Source organism: Rhinolophus ferrumequinum, chromosome 5, assembly GCF_004115265.2.
Source record: "Rhinolophus ferrumequinum isolate MPI-CBG mRhiFer1 chromosome 5, mRhiFer1_v1.p, whole genome shotgun sequence".
Classification (NCBI taxonomy): Eukaryota; Metazoa; Chordata; class Mammalia; order Chiroptera; family Rhinolophidae; genus Rhinolophus; species Rhinolophus ferrumequinum.
The window spans coordinates 64,731,527-64,746,789 of record NC_046288.1 but is presented as its reverse complement, the minus strand read 5'-3'; the positions used below and the strand labels follow the sequence as shown (position 1 = coordinate 64,746,789).

Below are 15,263 nucleotides of genomic sequence, written 5' to 3'. Positions count from 1 at the left end.
TCAAAATGCTAAACAAATTGTACAAAGACACACAGTTCTTGTTGAACAGTGGAGCCAACATTAATCCCTAGTTCTATGAATTCAGAAGCCTACCAATTTCATGTGTTAATTACTTTAATTAAATATATCATTTATATAGGTCTTAAGGAAAAAACACATTTTTTTAAAAATGTATGTGGCGTAATTAACAATAGTCCTGAGCTCAGTACTTATGCTTTAAATTGCAGTCATTATTAGTGTATTATAGCTGCTTTAACATATGTCTTTAGAAAATAATAGCAAATGTAGTGATCATTTGTGCTGCTATCTATTTACAAATAAAAAGGGAAGCAGAATAAATAACATGTCCGTAGCTACTTTCATAGAAACCAAAGAGGAAACATCAAAGTTAGGGTTGGTATGCTGTTTGCTGACCATTGTCTGGGATGTTTTAAGTAAGTAGCCTAAATAAATTCTAGTTGATTCAGTAGTTTAGGCAATGTCCTTTAAAAGCTGGATTAATATCATTGCTGATTCACTCAATTGTGTAAATTGCAGTGATTAATCTTGTTTCAAAAAAATGTCCTGGGGCCAGTAGAAATGTGGGGCGATGGGGGTGGGGGTGGATATACCTTATGAAGATGAATAAGGCAGACAACACTTACCTAATAACGAATTGCTGAAAATTAATTTTGCCCTTGATAGTATTTTTGTTGATGTATTTTCAGATACTCATACAAACGTGAACTTTGATTTAAAAAGCAATGTATTATTCTTTGGCACATAAAGCACAGCAACATTTTACCATAGTGATTGATAAATATGGTGATGCCTTTTGAATCTAGTAAGTAAATAAATGAAATTAAAGTCACACCCTAAGGGAAAAATAACCTCAAGTTGAACTTTCCAAGAACTCTGTTGAAGATAATTAGATATATGCTGAATATAGAAAATTAAATAACACATGGAAATTTCTTGAAAAAGAACACTGCTATCTTATTTTTATCATGTCTTATCTGTCAATCTATCTATATAAAATACACAGTTCTATAAATTGATCAAATGAAAATGTATCATTAACAATTGTAATTACATCAAATACATGTCTATATATATATATTTTTGTATGTGTGTGTTCATATATATGTTCACATATATATTTTAAAAGTAATTAGTTGTACTTTTCTTATTAAAAAATAGATTGTGTGTGCTCGCTTCGGCAGCACATATACTAAAATTGGAACGATACAGAGAAGATTAGCATGGCCCCTGCACAAGGATGACACGCAAATTCGTGAAGGGTTCCATATTTTAAAGAAAAAAAAAATAGATTGTGTGAGAGTACAGTGTGATGAACAACCCTCTGAGTTTTGTTACGCCCACAGTTCCCTTCTGAGTCAAATGCCAGATGCAGTTCTTTGTATGTGGGTTGCCCTGACTTAGTTGTCATGACCAGAAGGATTTCTTCAGACTTGTTTGTACCACAGACTATTGCCTAACCAAAAGTTACATTAAATAAAAGGGAGATCTGTGGCTTTGTGAGGAAGACTGTTTTAAAAATTCTGTTTACCTACCCAATCAAATCTCTCATTGGGGGAATTAATTAACATGTGATATACAAGGAATTTTTGCAGGCAGTTGAGTGGAAAAAAAAATCAACGTGATACAAAAAGTATTCAGAACAAACCATTTCACAGTAGAAACCAAGAATAAAGAGAACTTTGAAGGCAAAGATAACATAAACAAAAAACGTAGGAAAATGAGAAACAGATGCAGTAAACACCACGGCAACCAAATTGCGTGCATTGAGTTGTGTTATTTTGGTGCTGTTAGACCTGATATAGTATTATGAAGGACATTTCACTTGACCTTGATGCTTTCATTTCACTTGCTGAAGCATGAGCTTGAGTTTCTTTTTTTCATGCACAATTTTACAGTAAAATGCCCACATCAGTAGAGATAAGCTAAACATATTTCTGTTGCGTGAATCTGTGTCAAACTAACACAAAATGAATGTAATATGTAAAAATACATATATACAGAGGGTGCCAAAAAATGTATATACATTTTAAGAAAGGAACAAACTATTAAAACTGTAATACTCAATATATACCAATAACAAAAGATGAATACAAGTCACGTTTGACTTCTGCAATTACAAGAGGTGCTCAAAGTGATTACCATCAGTATCCAGGCACTTCTAATTACGGCGGACTACTGCTTGAGCGGCGTTGACCAAAGTGTCCACTTGTATGTATTTTTTTGGCACCCTGCTATATAGAGAAAAAATTATTAAGCAATTTACATACTTCTCTTTTCATCCTAAAATGATATAGAGCACAGATCTGAGTTTTCTTGTTCTGTCTGTTACTAGAAAGAGCTTTAAAAGCTCTTTTGAGAAGTAACAGGGAATTCGTTTTTCAAAATGTTCTCAAAAGAAGCAAGAGACAATTATGTTTCTCATCATTCAGGCATACCTTGTTTTACTGCACTTTGCTTCATTGTGCTTCACAGATGTTGCATTTTTTACAAATTGAAGGCAAGACCCTCCACCAGCAAAAAGATTACCTCTTGCTTTACAGCTGTGGTCTGGAACTCAACCTGCAATATCTCCGATGTGTGCCTGTATTCACAGATACAATGCAGAACTTGATATCCATCATCCGTTCCATACATCTAGAACTTGGTATTCTTGCTGAAATTTCAGGTCTGTTTCAGTTGGAGAAAGGAAGAACAAACAACATGGAGAGCCATTATAAGGGGATGTTTTTAAACTTCATCTCACCTTCATGGCAAGAAAGATGAATAGTTTATTTGGTGAGTGAAGCAAAAAGCAATATGAAAATGAAAAGCAGAATGAACTGGCCCAGGGAATTCAGGGACTATTAATACTCTGTCCAGTTTTCGTTCTGCCTGTTACTAGACTTAGCATTCTGCTTATGTTCTGATGTACCCACTGGCTTTTGGTTTATGTACACTCCTTCTGGATTTGTGGGTGAAGCACAATCCTGTTATCGTATCAAGTAACATCATGGGAAAGTGTTCAAAGAACAATGTTCATAAAGCCTATATTTGGGAAGTATTTATGTCATCAGAAGCCATCTAGTGGTCAGGCATCTACACCGTCCATGAAGTGGTCTCCCTGTCTCCCTAATAAGACAAGTGCCCATCTGACACCCTACAAAATCTTTACAGCATTTAAGCTGAAGCTGAATAATATTGAATGTCAAGCATAATTTAATATAGGAGTATATATAGTCACAGGTTGTGGAGCACAGCATAGTGAATCGAGGCAATGGAATTTTAACTGCTGTATACGATGTCAGATGAGTAGTAGATTAGAGGAGGGTTATACTTTGTGAGGGGTGTAAATGTCTAACTATTACATTGTTTTGTAACCTGAAAACTAATAAGAAAAAGCTGTCTAGGCTAAACCTCTCATTTTTATCATTGAAAATATGAGGTTTAGAAACATCCAGTAATTAGCTTGAGATCGTCAAGTTCTTTAAAATCAGGTCCAGGACCCAAGCATGGGTTTTTCATTATTATTTCAGTTTTTATTCCTTTTCCCACAATTTCTGCACCATTGCATGGATTCAACCATTTCTGCCTAACAATACAACTATTCAACTGGTGGTCCCAAGGTTTATGTTTGTACTTGACTTAAAAATTGGCCTACTGCAAGATTTACTGCATAATAGTAAAGCTTTTATGTAATGAAAACTGTTTCAATAATGAATACTGTGTTATAATGCATCAAATTATACAACCTCTTAAAAATAAAAATAAAAAAAAATACACAGGCAACAAACCCTAAGAGACCACTACTGTCATTTATCCTATTTTATTGAGGAAGAATCTGAATTTTTAGGAGTTGAAATAAATTGTCCTTAGTAACTGAGCCTAACAGAGTGGAAAATTGAGGCTTTTGTATCTACCTGAGTCTTGAGAACTTTCTCAGTTTATACTATTTCTGCCTAGTGTACATTTCTACACATAATTCAATTTCACTTGTTTAGATTCTAAATATTGCCCTCTTAGTGGATTCATCATTATTTCTTATTCTGAATGTTTCTGTCCTTTGTACTTTTCCATGCATTGAATTTGAGGGTAATTTAGAGTACTAGAACAATGGAAAGTCTGTGCTAGAACTAATCCTTATCAGCTTGGAACTTGAGCGTCTCTTAATGTGATCTTTCCTTTTGACTTGTAAGATCTTGTACATCAATAGTGTTGAAGGGGTTATAAAGTCTTTTATGTCTTTAATATGTCTTCTGAGGAATAAATATAGAGTTTAGAATATAAATTCCCATGGCATGCTGGAGAAGTAATAAATTCATGTGTTCCAATGCATAAATCCTCCAAAATGATGGAAGGATTAATCTTGTGACAAAAAGGAGAAAAAGTTTCTCTTACATAGTTTATAGTATTTTTTCTCCCTGTCTACAAAAATGAATAAATACACAAATAAATAAAACAATCAAAGAAAATATAGCAAAACGAGTTTCAATTATTTTATTTAGTGAATTATTCATCCAATAAATATTTTCTGAGCCCCAATATATAAAGGAAACTAGTCTGAATGCTGTAGAATATTAGAGGTGTTGCTGTTTTGTGCAACCCACTTAAGAGATTATAAACATAACTTGTAGCACAGATAGTGGTGATATATACAATTAGAGGATGTAATCTTTACTGCTACACACTGGAGAAACATTATGTAGACAGAGCGGATAATCAACAATTATGACCAACCACAACTGAAGCATTCTTCCATAGAATACATTGCCATTTAAAGTCCAAAAGTAAAGATCACAAAAAAGTAAAATAATATGAAATTACATATAACCATGACTTGTAAAGGTTTTGGAATGTTTCTTTTTTTCTCTCTCAGTGTTTTATTTTACTTTCTAAAATGATGCATTTCACTTTCTAAATGAAGTCCACATGAATAATACCTAATAATAACTTAAGCAGTATTAAATTTTCCTTTATAATATTGCAGCTAAAAAGTCTGAATTTACTAGTTTATTAATGCAACTGTGATTTGTTTGACATGTGACTTTGAGGTGTTTCACACAGTAATGATAAAAATAAAACAATTGTCCTCATAAACACTTAATAACTTATAGATAATTTAGTAAAATAGATTCTTCTGCATTTATAATATAATTTCCATCTACCATTGTAAGGTATCTCAGATATCCTTGAAATATAGAAAAAAATGTAATTTCTAGAAATAGAAGACGTAAAAGTTTCTTGTGCCTTGATTGCAATTAATAAAAAGTATCACACAATTAGTTTAAATTAGTAGACTGTGTCTATCGGGATTACTGATTCAAATATTTTGTTCAAAAGGTTCTTTTCAGTAATAAACATTCAACCAAAATCTGTGTCAGTGAGCTGTTCTAAATTCAAAAGTTTCTTATTTTTTTATTATATTACAGAGCATCACTCTGTTGATGCTTTTGTATTTATCTGTTAATTCACATAAATTGCATGCAAGTAGGATTTTCTAATTCAAGAAAAATGGTAGTTAAATTAATGTGAAGATATTAATACAACTTCAAATGCATTATGCATGTTTTATTAACCATTATTCATCCAATTATTTTTCCTATTTGAAAATGTTTCACTTGACATTTAGTCTCAGATAAAATTTCTTCTCTCAAACCATGTTATGATGTTTCCCATAACTGTGCCTGGAGATTATAATCAAAGGTTGATATCATGAAAAGTACAACATGCATTTGAACCACACACACATTCAATGTTCAGACAACTGAATAAGGAACACTGAAGATACATTATTAAACAGAATAACAGCTGTGTTCATGATATAGGAAGAAAGATGAAAAATTTCTCCTGGTTACTCATTTAATATTTTTTTCTTAGATCAAATATGAATGTAATTAGAATTCTGTGATGTAACTTAATTTTGAAAGTATGTTGAAATTTGATGTCAGGCTAGCTTCTTAAAGACAGAGTTAAGAAATCAAAAACAACGCTGAATATTTGTGGATTTAACGTACATAGCTTTAAACATTCATTCACTTATTCATTCATTCACTCATTTATTCATTTTTTCATATACTCTGTCTTTCAAGATTTACCTAATCCTTTCTTAGAAAACATTATACTAGGTTTGGGGAGAAATAGATACAAAAGAGAAATAGGACATGACTTTTGTAATCAAATAAATACATTATTGCCAGAAATGGTATACAGAACGTCTACAAAAATGAACATGACTTTCAATACTTGTTTTGTTTTATAGTTTGGCCTTTAATTAATTGAACAATTATATATGTTGCTAAGATCTAGATTTAATATCTTATAACATATTGTATTTGGGGTGCCAGATAAAAATGCATACTTTAGTACTGGCAATAATTATTGTGAATAGAAAATCTGCCTCTTGCCAGCCCTATATAAATAATATAATTTCTTTGGCCCTCAGTTTGCTCTTCTGTAAAAATAAGACCAGCATGTAGTTTTAAATGAGATTGTCACTGAATAAAGGATACAGAAACTTTCCAATGTCCTTTTCCGGAGACAATAGTAATAGTGAAAACCACAAGAGTAATCTTCAAATTCCCCACAAATGAACTGATGTGTAGTTCCTGGAATGCTTTGAACAACGAAAGAAGACTGATGTGCTTTGAAAGATTTAGTTTTATGTGGATTGGAGGGAATTACTGGGAGAGTAAAGAAATGAAAGGGGATTGGTCAGCTTTAATAAGAGGTGTTCATATGAAGGGGTAGTAGATGGTTAAAGAAAATGTGAAGCTTGAAAGAGGAATGTAGTTTAACTGTTCAAAACTACTGAAAAACTTTAGAAGTCTATAACTATAAGAATGTTTATAAAGTCAATGGTAAAGAGTGAGAAATGATAATGGTTTAATTAATAAAACAAATTCAAATACTTGTTTTCATTCAAATTCAATAAGTATTTTAAAATACAGAAGTAACATTTTCTCATGTAAGAAAATACTTCAGTAAAAAGCATGAAGACAAGAATAAAAACCAGCTACAATCCCAACCCTGAAATATAACATCCATTCATTCACATGCCATTCTCTAGTATTTCTATTCAGCAGAGAAACATGAGCACTTTTTTCCTTGTGTTTTATAAAACATGGCATTGGTCTTTAGTTACAGTTAAAATTCAGATTCTTTCACTGTTTTTCACCAGCTAGTTTTTTGTATAAAAGGCTTAACTTTTCTGTAACTGTCCCTTATAATACTTATTGGAAGACAGCAATACTGCTTTGTGATTTCTGTCAATGCGTGTATAACAGAAATGCTGACATCAATTCTTAGATTAAAAAAAAAAAAACACTCGTTTTAGTATTCAACTATTAACTCAGTGTGTTAAAGATCTGAGTTGCTTTTACTTAGTTTGCATTACAAAACTGACCTAAAATAATTTGTTTTTCAGATTTATGAGACTTTTTGAGTAACCATTGGTAGCTTCCAATAGTTAGAGATAAGTTGGACCTGAAAATTTTTGCTCCAAAAACTTACCACCATGAGGGAAGTTATAATAAAAACAAGTCTCAGTCAAGTATTGTCACATTTATTGGCGAGCAAACATATGTGCACACATGATCACGTGAACACACACACACACACACATGCACACACACGCACACAAACTTTGCCAAAAACCTGGTGATGTCTCCATTCTCTGCCTTTTAGACAATGGGGTAGGTAGTTGTATGGAAAGTCTCTTCTCAGGATTCAGTTATCCTTTCAAAAGGACTGGATCACATAATCATGTAGGTAAACAAAAGAGAAACAGGGTTGTAAGTCTAGGAATCTATTCTGAACAGGACTTCTGGGTTTACTAGATTCTTTCATTTACCAGAAAGGAGGTTCCTACAAGCATTTCTTCCTTATCTGAATAGTTTTAATACAGCTTATTTTGTGAATAATAAATCATTTCTACACTGTTCATTATGCTAATTTACAAGCTCTTTAATGCTGAACGGAAATAAAGACAATTCTAGTGGTTATTTCTGGAGCAGTTCATTATTAGATCCTTTAAACTGCTAAATCAGACCAGTGTAGGGATGATTTGTATCTACATAACCTATCATTATTTATATATTTATCTATATTTACACGATGTTGGACACTTAAATTCATGAACTTGTTGCAACGATGTTGCTAACCTTTTTTGATATCAGAGGGATTATTCATTGTGAATTTGTACCAACTGGACAAACAGTTAACCAAGTTTACTATTTGGAATTACTGAAAAGGCTGCGTGAATAAGTTAGATGACTTGAACTTTTGGCCAACAATTCATGGCTCTTGCATCACGACAATGCACCAGCTCACACAGCACTGTCTGTGAGCGAGTTTTTAGCCAGTAAACAAATAACTGTATTGGAACACCCTCCTTTCTCACCTGATCTGGCCCCCAATGACTTCTTTCTTTCCCCAAAGATAAAGGAAATATTGGAAGGAAGACATTTTGATGACATTCAGGACATCAAGGGTAATATGACTACAGCTCTGATGACCATTCTAGAAAAATGTTCCAAAATTGCTTTGAAAGATGGACTAGGTTCTGGCATTTGGAATAGCTTCCCAAATGGAGTACTTAGAAGGTAAACATAGTGATATTCAGCAATGAAGTATGTAGCACTTTTTCTAGGATGAGATCACAAACTTAATTGTCCCACCTTGTATGTATACATTTATACCATTTATGTTGAAAAATGTTAAATTATAGATAATATGATGAGAACTGCATGTTTAATTTTGGTCCTTAATTTATACCATCACTCAAAAAAGTCCCTTGTTGTCATATAAAAATAAAGTGATACTATTCCTGTGATTTTCCAAGAATCTGCTATTAATTTGTTTGAAGGAAAATTCTCCTCTGTAGAAGATACATAAGGAGCTAGCATCTTATATCCACCCTGTAATGAACACTGTACAGCACACCACAATTCCTATTGAGAACAACTTTTCTCTGGTTGCTGGTATTATCTCCGTGGGCAACCCTCCGCTGTTACTTCAAGAATCACTTCAATAAAGAAAGCTACCGTAGCCAAGGCATCACTGCCTTCCTGTGGTGATCAGAACTAATAAACATTGAAAATAAAAGTCTGGCCATCTTGCTCCTGCTCAGGACAACTCTAAAGAGCCAGTCTAGTTGCAGAACTCCCCTAGGAGCTGGCTGAGGCTGTCATTGGTCCTACATGCGGCTCCATCTCTTTATCTGGACAAATCCTCCCATGGACAATCCATACTTCATCTTTTCAGGTAGGTCAATATATGACTGGGGGTGTCAAAAATGTATACATGTGACTTGTATTCATCTTTTGTTATCAGTATATATTGAGTATTACAATTTTTTTTTTATTTTTTAATTTATTGGGGTGACAATTGTTAGTAGAATTACATAGATTTCAGTTGTGCAATTCTGAATCACATCATCCATAAATCACACTGTGTGTTCACCACCCAGAGTCAGCTCCCCTTCCATCACCGTACATTTGATCCCCCTCACCCTCATCCCCCACCCCCCAACCCCCTTACGCTCTGGTAACCACCAAATTACGTTCCCCAGATTAATTTTCAAACCCCGTGGCCATCCTGTGGTCACCGACTGCCCTCCAATCCCCTCACCCTCCCCCCCACCCCCCACTCCCCCCGCCCATCTAGCAACCCTCAGTTTTTCCTCATTGTCTCCCAAACTGTTTCTGATTAGTTCATTCACTTATTCTTTTCTTTAGAATCCGCAAATAAGTGAGATCATATGGAACTTATCTTTCTCTGTCTGACTTATTTCACTTAACATAATGTTCTCTAGATCCATCCATGTTGTTGCAAATGGTAAGATTTCTTTCTTCCTTATGGCTGCATAATACTCCATTGTATAAATGTACCACAGTTTCTTAATCCAGTCATCTACCGATGGGCATTTTGGTTGTTTCCATGTCTTAGCTATTGTGTATAGTGCTGCAATAAACATAGGAGTGCATAGAGATTTTTGAATTGAAGTTCTGGATTTCTCCGGATAGATACCTAGGAGTGGAATTACTGGATCATAAGGTAGTTCCATTTTCAGAATTTTGAGATACCTCCATACTGTTTTCCATAGCGGCTGCACCAGTCTGCAATCCCACCAACAGTGCACAAGCGTTCCCTTTTCTCCACATCCGCGCCAGCACTTGTTGTTTGTTGATTTATTGATGATAGCCATTCTGACTGGGGTGAGGTGGTATCTCATTGTGGTTTTTATTTGCATTTCTCTGATGGTTAGCGAGGTTGAGCATTTCTTCATATGTCTGTTTGCCATCTGTATGTCCTTTTCAGAAAAATGTCTCTTCAAGTCCTCTGCCCATTTTTTAATTGGATCGTTTGTTTTTTTGGAGTTGGGTTGAGTAAGTTTTCCATAGATTTGTGATATTAATCCCTTATCAGATATATCACTGGCAAATATCTTTTCCCATTCAGTAGGATCCCTTCTTGTTTTATTGATGGTTTCCTTTGCTGTGAAAAAACTTTTTAGTTTGATATAATCCCACATGTTTATTCTTTCTCTTAGTTCCCTCGCGCGAGGGTGTATATCAGTAAAAATCTTACTCCGGGTAATGTCTGAGAAGTTTCTTCCTATATTTTCTTCTAGGTATTTTATGGTTTCAGACCGAGTATTACAATTTTAATACATTTTTTCCTTAGAATTTTTTGGAACCCCCCCCCTCTCTGTGTGTGTGTGTGTGTGTGTGTGTGTGTGTGTGTGTAAATTTTATTTTTGAAAGATATAGAGAGGTTAAAAAATTTCTCACTGGTCATCCAGTTAGTAAATATAAGGTCAGACAATTAAGTTTGCGAACTCATCCTAGAAAAAGTGCTACATACCTCATTGCTGAATATCACTATGGTCATCTTCAAAATACTCCCCCTGAGAAGCTATACACCCATGCCAGTGCCTAGTTCACCCTTCAAAGCAATTTGGAACTCTTTTTCTGGAATGACCATCAGTGCTGTCGTCATATTACCCTTGATGTCCTGAATGTCATTAAAATATCTTCCTTTTAATATTTCATTTATCTTTAGGTAAAGAAAGAAGTCAGAGCAGGTTAGTAGGGAGGGTGTTCCAATACAGTTATTTGTTTACTGGCTAAAAATTCCCTCACAAGCAGTGCCCTGTGAACTGGTGCATTGTGATGATGTAAGAGCCATGAATTGTTGGCCAAAAGTTCAGGTTGTCTAACATTTTCATGCAGCGTTTTCAGCACTTCCAAATAGGAAACTTAGCTAACTGTTTGTTCAGTTGGTACAAATTCACCATGAATAAACCCTTTGATATCAAAAAAGGTTAGCAACATTGTTGCAACAAGTTTGTGCACTTAATTGTCAGAAATCCTGTCTGGGCTAGGATAAACACTATGATAAAATTGTGGAGTTAAGATGGAATTGGAGTAAATGTAGGATTTTTAAAACAGCAACACTATACATATAAGTGCTCTAATGTTTGTTAAATGTTTGTTTGTTAAACAAATTACCCAGAAAGCACAACTTCTTTGGACATATCAAAAGAGCCTACAGATCTTGAATGGTATAGAATATTTCCATTTAAACATTTAAGTATCATCTATGTATCTATCATTCTCTTTGACATGTCATCCTTAACAGAATTGTGGAATTTGATATTTTAAATAAAAAAAAATAAATTATTTAACTGAGGATGCAACTTTATGTTATTTATTTAGACACAGAATTTGCAGTAAAGCTATTTTGCTCAATTTTTTGTTCTCACAGCAAAATTATTCTGCTAGATCTTGTGTCCTTCTGGGAGAGAACCTTAGTTTAATCTACTGGACAGAGCAATGTGTTTTATAGTGGAATATTAATATTAATAATATATCAAAAACAAGAGATGTACCTGGAAAGAACAAGTAAAGCAGAATCTGGCCAAGCAGAGTAGACCATAGAAGGAGAAATTCAAAGCTCATCTGAGGCCCATGAAAGAGAATAGCACCCATCTGAGAGAAAGCTCAGAGAGCAGAACTGAAATGGGCAATCTGTCAGAGCAAGCATCACGTTCCTCAAGGACCCAGCGTTTTCTTTTTGTTTCTTCAGTTTTAGAATATTAAGTTGTAAGGTGTTACCGAGAAACTTTGAAATCAAGCAGTGTAAACAATTGAAATCACAGTAGAATTCAGCATAAAATACTGTAGAATTTAAAGCGTGCATGCGCGCGCGCGCACACACACACACACACACACACACAGAATTGCAAGCTTTGAAGCTTTGGGTTCCCAGAATAAATTATAAAACCAAAGCAGAGCAATTTAATTTTGTGTAGAATATCGGTATGTTAATTATTCAGCAATAATAATATCAATTCAATCTAAGTATTTTATGCACACACACACACACACACACACATATTCACAGCACGCAACCACACACATACGCAAAATATATATATATATATGTTTATACATACACACACATATTAATGCTCTTTGAAAACCTTTGGTACCTTGAAAATAATTTGCATATATAAATTGTTATAACTATCTATCTATCTATCTATCTAGATAGATAGATAATTTTCAAGATATTAGGGGCTTTCAAAGAGCATCATGTATTCCCACATGATTTTGGAGTCAAGTGAGAGATATAAAAGCACGAGAGATTATCAGCTTTATTAAAGATAAGCATTAGATTGAAATACATAGCTCACACATATATATTTCTAACGGACTTTCTAACCCATTAATAAGTGGTAGAGCACAGACCGTAATGCCTGTTTTGCGCAGGTCAAATTTCTTAAAGAAAATGAGAAAGGAGCTGACTGATCTGAGCATGCTCATTCTCTTCATCCAATGACATTAATCAGGTAGCTCATAGTTCCTCTAGGGAAATAATAGGATAAAAGTGCAGAAAGGCAAAGAGTTTGATTCCTAGGAAGTACTTATGGAGCGTGAGGAGTCAAGTATAATTGTATGTGTTTATATGTATATATATGAATGAATTTTTATAGACATAAATCTCTTCCCAATGTTTTAATGTTCTCCATTTTATTTTCAACTTCTTATTAATGTGATGATAGAGCTAAATCAAGAGGACTTGGTCAGGAAATTTTTATATACTGTATATACTATTACTTTATGAATGTCTTGCTATCCCTCTTTAGTGTTACGGGAATTCACAGTATTCTTAAAGGATATCACAAACCATTTCTCTTACCTATAAGCAGATTAAAAGTTACATAAATGTTAGTGGACCATGTGATGGCTTTTGTTCATGACTGCAGATTTTAATGTTGAGAAGGTCAGTGTATTAGAAAGCAACATTATTTTTGAATAAAAGAAACTGAAAAGATAAAACTTGATTAATTCACATAGAAGGTTTCAGTAAACTGTGACTATTTTAGCATTAATATATTTATTCCTCAACAATTATTGTTTCTCCAGTCTATACCAGGTAATTACTAAGAATATTACTAAGAATATAAGAATAAAAGATATAAGATGTGTTACATAAACAAAGAATTGCAATATAATCTGGTGAATGCTGAGAGGAACATTTATTTTCTTCATATGTTACAAAAGGGATATGATCTAGTTCCTTCTCCAAAAGGGGGATTTTGAAATGAACATAATCATACTCTTTTCACCCCTTCACTCCTGCAAATAATAGAAGCAGAACTAATCTGAATGATCAGAATCGAGGAAGTTCACTAGAACACGTGTTTATCAGGAGATAGGTCACTGATTGGTGGGGCCACAGGTTCTGTTAGGTTAACTCTTCTGCTAGAAACTGGATGTCAATCAGGTTTACAGTACTCCAAATAGCTGGATAATAGCTAATTAAAGCGAACCTACCATGCAGATCAAACTCACCTCACTTCTTATGGTCTACATTTAGGCATGGAGTAAGACGCAGTAACGCATTGTGATTTTTTGACCTGTTTTAAGAAACACTGTCGTTTGAGGGCTATAATAACTTGCTTGTGCAATAATAAAGCCAATAGTTTAGTCGTAACGGACTTCATCTTCTTTTTCACTTTATATTTTATTAGTTAGAAGAGAACATGAGTCATGAGGAAAAAAATTGTAACTATGTGTGGTAATGGGTATTAACTAGACTTACTGTGATCATTTCACAATATATACGAAAGTTGAATCATGTTGTACACTTGAAGCTAATATAATATTATATATCAGTTATATCTCAAGAAAGCATTAGTAATTTGTATCACAAATTACAACCTGAAGGGACAAACTTCAGAAGGTAAACTTGAATGTGGGTCTATTATTTTAAGAAAAAATTTTTTACTGAAGAGTCTCAGAATTGAGAAGAAGTATCTGGAAGTGGTTACAGACCTTGAGTGACAGTGAAGGTATTTTTAATTATAATGATATATAAAATAATTAAAATAATAACAAGAATTAATATCCAGAGAGTATTTTTAATGGGCCAGGTTCTATGCTAAGTGCTTTACATGGAACATCTCATTTATTTCTTACAACACCTGAAGAAGCAACATTTTAAGTAATGTTTCAAATCTCCTAAGTCTATCATAAGTGACATACATAAACTATTACATTTAGTTTCCAGAAAAACTGAGACGTAAATACTATTATTATGCCCATTTAACAGATGGAGAAATGAGATATAAAACATTAAGTGAATCACCAAAGATCTCATAGATATTACTTCTCAGATGTTCTGATGCCAAAGGCTCCACTATAGAAAATGCTTTTTTACAAACTCTCGCAATCAGAGAACTGTAGCATAATAGATAATGTTAGCTTTTGAAATGACACTGAGAAAGCCAGAGAAATATTAGACAATGGAGGAAAGCAGGAAGCTAATTTGAGACTTGAAGACCAAGCTAAAGTTAAAGTAAAGAGAAATGGAACCAAAACAATATACCTAGAACTAAGGGCTTTAAAATGTGGAGCTAAGAAAGAGAAACATATTTTATTCATGACAAAAGCAGTGGGGATTATTAGGGCTCAGAGAACTCTAACAGAGAAAAAGGAAGATCTCAGAGAATAAACAAAAATATTTCCCTAAAGGGAAACCCTTTCCAAAAAGTTATTGAGAGACTGAAAGTTAAGATAGGAAGTCAATAATGGTGCAAGTGACTAGAGAAATTCTATTACATAACTGGGATAGTTACATTTGGTATTTATATCAGATCTGAATGGATCTGTGGAGGGATAACTAAAAATTCAAGTTAGAATATCTCAGACAACAATCAGTGCTTATAAATGTTGTTGATGGAAATTCAGAGTTAAAAA

The 15,263-nt window shown here is 33.7% G+C and overlaps 1 non-coding gene across 1 annotated transcript; it reads left to right on the top strand.

Annotated features, from left to right (window-relative positions):
* Window positions 1-1,186: 1,186 nt before the first annotated feature.
* LOC117022684 (U6 spliceosomal RNA) lies at window positions 1,187-1,293 on the top strand. Its single transcript, XR_004423088.1, has one exon. It is a non-coding gene; the product is annotated as a U6 spliceosomal RNA (small nuclear RNA).
* Window positions 1,294-15,263: the final 13,970 nt, after the last annotated feature.